This window comes from Phocoena phocoena, chromosome 11 (genome assembly GCF_963924675.1).
Source record: "Phocoena phocoena chromosome 11, mPhoPho1.1, whole genome shotgun sequence".
NCBI lineage: Eukaryota > Metazoa > Chordata > Mammalia > Artiodactyla > Phocoenidae > Phocoena > Phocoena phocoena.
Window position 1 is genome coordinate 31,337,901 of NC_089229.1, and position 8,715 is coordinate 31,346,615.

Genomic DNA, 8,715 nt, shown 5'->3' on the forward strand with positions numbered 1-8,715 from the left:
CACCTGTTTATTATTTCATATTTATCTACCCGATAAAATCTGAAGTACTGGCATACTCTCCTTACTAAATAAAATAAATTCCAACACATGGCAGTATTAGCGTACCATGTCTTCAGTGTCTATGCCCAATTCAGCCAAATCATTCTCAGAAAGACAAATCGTTTGCTTTCCTATGCATAATAGATTCATATATAAAAATTTGCTGATGCATAATAGATTCATATATAAAAATTTGCTGATTATTCCTGGTGAAATTCAAATCTGGCATTGTTCCCCGTGCTTTTATATTATTCTACCTTTCAATTTGAGTGTCTTATGTAAACCTAGAGCTAGCAGCAGAGTCTCTGCTGGATCCTCCCTTTGGCTTGCTGACCTAGCTGTTTACCCCCAGCCTCTGTTGCCCAGTCACAGTGGTTCTTGAATCAGTGTCTGTGATACACGGAACTGAGGGTGGCTCAGAAACTCTAAACTTCAGGGAAGCAGGAGCCACCTTTCCAGTTTACTATGAGGCCAACACCAACATGGCTCCTTCCCAAAGTTTGAAAGTAGGGAAAAGCACCTTGCCTTGCTCTTTCTCTCAACTTCTAGAACATGCCTTACTCTTTGAGTCCTATTCAGGAAGAGAGCAAAACTTGATATCCCCTTGAAGGATGTTTTATCCTATCTAAAACTGTCATATGACATTTGGTCCCCACAAAAATGTCCTTAAAATCTGGTCCTGTCCAAAACATCCGTAAGACATGTGGTTCATGCCAAAGGGTCCTTGAAGTTTGGTCCTATCCAAACTGTCCATGAGCATATTTGGTCTGTGCCAAATGATTTTGGACAGGACCAAATATCAAAGACCTTTTGGTATGGGCCAAATGTCTTATGGACACTTTAGACAAGACCAAATATCTGTTAACTTTGATATCCTACTTCTGATTTCTATTTTCTTTTTCCCAGTCCCTGGACATGAAAAAGGGGTAAGCTTTTTTTCTCTAGCTACCCTTCTTCTTCCCAATTTTAACAGTGGACTGGGCACTCTAAGAACTGGAGTCCCCAGGTTTTGGCCCTTGGCATATTGAAAGAGAGCACATCCTCCTTACACATAAAGCCAGCCTCTCATCAGTATTATCTTACAAAGAGGCTCTCAGTCTTCTCCTGCTGTAAACCAGATTTTGCAGAGCAAATTAAGACCCACCACTTTAATATTTGAAAATTAAATATCTGGATTTATTATGCATGAATTAGATAGAATACTTCTTTTTCCTAAATGACAGAAAAAATTCTTCCCAAATGTACTTCTGTGTGAAGGCACTGGTTTTCATAATTAAATCCTAATAGTGTGTAGCTATAAAGTTATGTCATATGTGTGGTTATAAAAATGCAAAATTTAAGCTTCAATGTTCGATGCAGTTACCCTACATATCTTAAAAGAAGTTAAAAATACCAGCTTCTTATATATCATTATTTTGAGCAATAATTGTTGTTACTATTACTTATCTATTGTACCCTAAAATTTTTTGCTCAGAACAATGATGTTAATAATATACTGCTGGAAAGCAATCTACAGATTTGCAATCCCTATCAAACTACCACTGGCATTATTCACAGAACTAGAACAAAAAATTTCACAATTTGTATGGAAACACAAAAGACCCTGACTAGCCAAAGCAATCTTGAGAACGAAAAACGGAGCTGGAGGAATCAGGCTCCCTGACTTCAGCTATACTACAAAGCTACAGTAATCAAGACAGTATGGTACTGGCACAAAAACAGAAAGATAGATCAACGGAACAGGATAGAAAGCCCAGAGATAAACCCACACACATATGGTCACCTTATCTTTGATAAAGGAGGCAGGAACGTACAGTGGAGAAAGGACAGCCTCTTCAATAAGTGGTGCTGGGAAAACTGGACAGGTACATGTAAAAGTATAAGATTAGATCACTCCCTAACACCATACACAAAAATAAGCTCACAATGGATTAAAGACCTAAATGTAAGGCCAGAAACTATCAAACTCTTAGAGGAAAACATAGGCAGAACACTCTATGACATAAATCACAGCAAGATCCTTTTTGACCCACCTCCTAGAGAAATGGAAATAAAAACAAAAATAAACGAATGGGACCTAATGAAACTTAAAAGCTTTTGCACAGCAAAGGAAACCATAAACAAGGCCAAAAGACAACCCTCAGAATGGGAGAAAATACTTGCAAATGAAGCAACTGACAAAGGATTAATCTCCAAAATTTACAAGCAGCTCAATAACAGAAAAACAAACAACCCAATCCAAAAATGGGCAGAAGACCTAAATAGACATTTCTCCAAAGAAGATATACAGACTGCCAACAAACACATGAAAGAATGCTCAACATCACTAATCATTAGAGAAATGCAAATCAAAACTACAATGAGATATCATCTCACACCAGTCAGAATGGCCATCATCAAAAAATCTAGAAACAATAAATGCTGGAGAGGGTGTGGTGAAAAGGGACCACTCTTGCACTGCTGGTGGGAATGTGAATTGGTACAGCCACTATGGAGAACAGTATGGAGGTTCCTTAAAAATAGAACTACGATATGACCCAGCAATCCCACTACTGGGCATATACCCTGAGAAAACCATAATTCAGAAAGGGTCATGTACCAAAATGTTCATTGCAGCTCTATTTACAATAGCCAGGGGATGGAAACAACCTAAGTGTCCAACATCGGACAAATGGATAAAGAAGATGTGGCACATATATACAATGGAATATTACTCAGCCATAAAAAGAAACGAAATTGAGCTATTTGTAATGATGTGGATGGACCTAGAGTCTGTCATACAGAGTGAAGTAAGTCAGAAAGAGAAAGACAAATACCGTATGCTAACACATATATATGGAATATAAGAAAAAAAAAGTCATGAAGAACCTAGGGGTAAGACGGGAATAAAGACACAGACCTACTAGAGAATGGACTTAAGGACATGTGAAGGGGGAAGGGTAAGCTGTGACAAAGCGAGAGAGTGGCATGGACATATATACACTACCAAACGTAAAATAGATAGCTAGTGGGAAGCAGCCTCATAGCACAGGGAGATAGCTCGGTGCTTTGTGACCACCTAGAGGGGTGGGATAGCGAGGGTGGGAGGGAGGGAGACACAAGAGGGAAGATATATGGGAACATAGGTATATGTATAACTGATTCACTTTGTTATAAAGCAGAAACTAACACACCATTGTAAAGCAATTATACTCCAATAAAGATGTAAAAAAAAATAATAATAAGATACTGCTGGAATTCTAAGAAATGAAAGCAGCCTGCTAATTCTTTCATTATTCTCTCTTTTCCTTTTAATTCAATGCTCATTCATTCAGCATTTATTAAAAACCTACTATGAATCAAACCCTTCATGGGGTGAAGCAATAGAGACGAAAGGTAATAAACATAGGTTCTCTACTAGAGGAGCTCATGTATTTATTGTTTTTGCTATACTCCTCCTTACTTTCATTTAATTTCATAATATAATATCTTCCCAAATATATAGCAAGTATTTCCCTGAATGAGTACAAATGAATAGCAGAGTCTAATAGAAGTCATTACCCCAAAACAGCAATGCTCCACTATTCATTCATAAGTTCAGTTGTTCATTCAAATTTTCATATGTTCATTCATTCATTCAGAAAACGTTATTAAAGCAGTTACTGTGAGTTAACTGCTGTAGTTGGCCTCCGGGCATAAGCCATATATCTTCGCCTTCAAAGTGATGCCAGTCTACTGACTTAGTGTACATGATAGTGCCATAATAAAGGATTATGAATATGACACGGGGTGGGTGTTGGGGGTGAGATTGGAACCCTTCACAGAGGAATGGATAACGTGAATTGATGTTGAAGGAAGAGAAGGTCATAAAATATTTAAGTGGGGAAGGGCAGTCTTGTTCAAGTGAATTGTATACACAGAGGCATGGAGGCTGAGAAAACATAATTTTTTTAAGCTTGGAATGTTGAGTATGTCAAAGAGCCTACTGCAGTTTTTGGGCATAAAAATGTGCCCAGTGAAAACACGACATTCCCTAGCCTTCCTTGCAAATAAGGGTGAAGAACAGCAGTGCAGCCCAGGCCTGGTCAGTGAGTTAAAAGTGTTCCTTGTCAAACGAGGCTCCAGGCAAACTCCTTAAAAGCAGAGCAGGCTCAGTTGGGATGGGCCTTTTGCCCTTTTCCCTTCCTGTTCTCCCTGCCTGGAATGTAAACATGATGCCCAGAGGAAGGACAACGCCACATCACCACAAGGTAACAAGCAAGTGCTGAGGATGGTTGAGCAGAAAGATGCAAGGAGCCTGCAGCCCCGAGATAGGAGAGAACAGCTCTGTGGACCCTGCACAGTCTATCACAGACTTCTCTCCCACCATCAGAGGGGAAATGCCTTAAGTAGTTTTAGTTAAGCCATCGGTTTTCGGATTTGTGTTACTTGGGCAAACTGACGGTGTGAACCTGAGCAGACTAGACGAGGCCAACCATAAGAAGCCCTGCACAGTTACAGACTTTGAACTGTATCTGGTAGAGGTTCTTTTTTTTTAATTTAAGAAAAGATCAGCTTATTAAAAGACCATAACCTCTTAAAATCACAAGTGTAAAACCATCAGGGACCCAGGCGGCTTGTGGGGACCATGTGGAGATGCCAAAACATAGTACTTTTTCCTCTTTCTGCTTCTGAATGTCAACCGATACGTTATTTACCTGAACTCTTTATGTTGTTTTTTTTGTAGAGGTTCTTAAACTCCAGTATGTTTGAGAACCACTGGAAGTGTCTGTTAAACATGCACTTTTCTGAGCCACACCCTCACAAATTCTGATTCTGTTTCTAGCAGTCTGGGTGGCACACAGGAATTTCAACTTTAGCTTCTGATGCTGGTCTTAAGACCACATTTAAACAAACAAACCAAACCCCACAAATGACAAAAAAAAAAAAAATTTCTCAAATGTGTGGAAGTGGAGCAGTTGATGCATTTGATGCACTGGGTAGCCTTTCTGTTTCTCTTTCTCTTCCTTCCCATTTTCCTACCACTCATGGGGACACAAAACTGCTGCCTACACTTTACAAATCTGTATCTGTGACATCCATGTTCAGGCATAAGACTGATGAAGAAAGTATTTTATGTTTCATTTTGCAATCCTTAAATAGCACTTATCAAACTACTGTTCTAAGAACTTTAACAAGTACTAACTCATTGAATTTTTATGAACTCTACATGGTAGGAACTACTATTACCCCAACTCATAGATGTAAAAACTTAGCGACAGAGATGGTAAACAGCTAGGTCACAAAGCTATTAAGTGACTATGCTGCATCTCTAATCCTTGGCTATCATAGACTTATTATTTGCAGTTCCAACTACTTATCAGTGATCACAAAATTTCCATGATTTATTCAACTATAATGAGAATAAAGACATTACTACCCCTTTCTCACTCTCCGGCCATCACGGTGGCTGCTCTTGGTTGGGGGCATCCTGCACCTAAGGCAGGAAGATGGTGGCCACAAAGAAGATGGAGAAGTCACTGGAGTCGATCAACTCTAGGCTCCAACTGGTTACGAAAAGTGGAAAGTACGTGCTGGGGTACAAGCAGACTGAAAATGATCGGACACGGCAAAGCGAAATTGGTCATCCTTGCCAACAACTGCCCAGCCTTGAGGAAATCTGAAATAGAGTATTATGCCATGTTGGCCAAAACTGGTGTCCGTCACTACAGTGGCAATAATATTGAATTGGGCACAGTGTGTTGAAAATACTACAGAGTATGCACACTGGCTATCATTGATCCAGGTGATTCTGATATTATTAGAGGCATGCGAGAACAGACTGGTGAAAAGTAAATCGTGCACAATTTTTCTTTAATAAAATTGGCCAGAGCTTGTTTTAAAAATTAAAAAAAAAAAGGCGTTACTACCATATGGCTCTTCTGAGACATAAACATCTGGAGAAACAAAGATCTTGTAATGAAAGCATCTAGCATAAATTTATATCTCATGGGCTGTGATGTTGGTTTTGATAAGCAAGTTACCTTGCTAGCCTAGCTAATCCCCAAACATCTGTTTCTTAGTTTCTTAATTTCTGGGTTTTATGAATTTGATAATACTCAAAATTTACTTTGGAGCTGTAACCAAAGTAAATACTATGGGTCTACAGTAGCATTTCCCCAAATATTTTTTCTCTTAAACATCTGTTCCACAAGATGCTAGATTTTAAACAGCCTTCCTGTTTAAATAAATTTGAAAAATATTAGGCTATACAAAGTCTTTACTACAGGATTTATCAGAACCTTAATATGAAAAAGCCCATTGTAAATCTGCAGAAGAGAAGTATATATAGCATTTCCCCAAACTTCGACCACAGAGGCCTTTTTCTCCTGGGTTTTTAGTGGTAGTGTTGTTCCACAGAACACAATTCTGGAAATAATTTCTTACTGTGCATTCAAATTTAAGATTTTTATTTTGTTCAACTTGAAGTAACCTATTTTGACAGAGCTATTCATAAAAGATTTTTGCAAGCTGTGGGTATGTGTAGTCATGTAGATCACAGAGTAGAGGAAGAATAAAAAGAGAGAATGAAAACCTGTTAAATATAACTTTCCTTACCATCACAAGAAAAGTACTGTTTAATTTCTAAATATTCATATTAGTTTCTAAATTCCTTATAATCTGTTTTAGCATTTTGCTCTAAAATTTTTCTATTCCCGCCTTTGAAGTGTTCTGTTGTTTTCCCTTTGAGCTCTTCAAGATCTAGTGTTTTGTGTATTTCCCTACTTCTTTTTCTTTCTCTAATCATAAAGCTATAACTATAAAACATAAACGAGAGATTCATCACCTTCATCCAGCCAGGAGACATCTTTTTTCATCATCTGAAGTAAGTGGGAGAAGCAATCTTTATGTATGCAGGATAAAAATCAAACCATATTTTTCTTAATGAGCTAATAAATAAGGTGAGAAATGCTTCTTATTGAGAAACCGTATGGTAAATAGTAAATAAATACGGCTGAACTTCTATGCTAAGGAAAATGCTCTCACTAATGTTGGTGCTTTACCATTTCAGTTTCGTCAAACAGGAAACATGATTTTAATAATTTGATTCTGTAAACTCAAAACTCTGAAAGGATTGCTGGAGTTAAGAAGAGGTGCACTAAAGCATTCATTATGAATATTTTTCAATTAAATATTTCAGCTGTTTGAAAAAAGAACTTATCATTTACAGGTAGTAAAGGACTGATTAAGTCAACCAATTTAGTCTGGCTCATCTGTGGACTTACTATCAAATCATTTACTTTTCACACAGTCTGATTAAAAATAGTTCTCAACTGAATTCAGATTTTCTCTTCTCTTTGGGGAATATGTTTTTTAGGGAATGAATATTTTGGAGTATTATTCTCATGTTCCTTACTCTTCCCTGTGTATGAGTGTGTGTGTGTGTTTTCTTTCTTCTGTTTTTATTGTTAAAAGGTCACTTTTTTAATATGTGAGATTTGTGTTCATTATTTTATTTTTTAAGAAAGGAGATAGCTATATATTATTAACATTAATTACTACTGTTTTTCATTCATTTCCAAATATGTTATCTAAAGAGGATACAAAGATGAATTAAAAGCACTCCAATTTACCCAAAGAAATATTCTATCCTTTGTATAGATAAGTAGTAACAGAATTATAAATCCTATCCATTAAATTATAAGGTGTCCTCTAATAAAGCAGAGTGCTTACTTCTCCAATCTCCTTGAACACAAATTCCCAATCCTCTGTTTACTGTAATGGAATACAGATTAAATGAAATCTGGATATTGGCATATTCTTCATGTCTTCTGTCCTAAGCCCCATATCTTTCTATAGATATCACCAAACTCTGGTTTCCTAACAAAAAATGGTCATCTCATACAAATAATTATCAATCTACTGAAGTTTTTCAGTGTCCTGTTGGAAATATATCCAAGACCAGCTGGGTGACTCAGAGCATAATGCTAAAAGACCAACGTCTTATAATCCCAATCAATCACAGAACAACATATGAGATATATACTATGTACTTGTCATGACATAATCAGTAATTGATGCTCCAGGCTAATTTTGCATTGAGATTAATTAGTTACCTTTTTGCTTGAACTTAGCTTGGATTTCTAACCAGAGCCAATTGCCTCATAAATGCATACCCAAGAAAAATACGTGGCAAATCATTGTTTTTATCTAGATTGTTTAAAGTTCGGATTCAGAATTTGTACTTTAGTCTTAAATCTATATAGCTAATTATTAGTACATCAACAGTTGTTGATGTCTAGGGCTGTGCCTTTCAATATAATGGACACTAGCTATATGTAGCTATTGGGCACTCAAAATGTGTCTAAGTACAAAATAAAATGTGCTGCAAATGCAAAATATATACTAGATTTAGAAGACAATACAAAAAAAAAGAATGTAAAACATCTTACAATCAAATAAAAGGATGTAAAACTTTTAATTTGACTAAGTATTAACATAATAATGTTTTGGATATATTGGGTCATATATAAAATATACTATTAAGATTAATGATTGTCATCTGGTTTTGGTTTTTTTGTTTGCTTTTACTGTTTCTACTGTTTTAAGTACTTATGTGGCTTGTATCGTGGCTCACATTATATTTCTCTAACGCATTTAACTTCCAAATGTAGAGCTGTATATTTCACCAGCAGTGTTCTAGAGCAGTGCTTTGTT

At 36.7% G+C, this 8,715-nt stretch overlaps 1 pseudogene; it reads left to right on the forward strand.

The window, feature by feature from the left end:
* The first annotated feature begins 5,507 nt into the window (after positions 1–5,507).
* On the forward strand, positions 5,508–5,853 carry LOC136131280 (large ribosomal subunit protein eL30 pseudogene; annotated as a pseudogene).
* Positions 5,854–8,715: the final 2,862 nt, after the last annotated feature.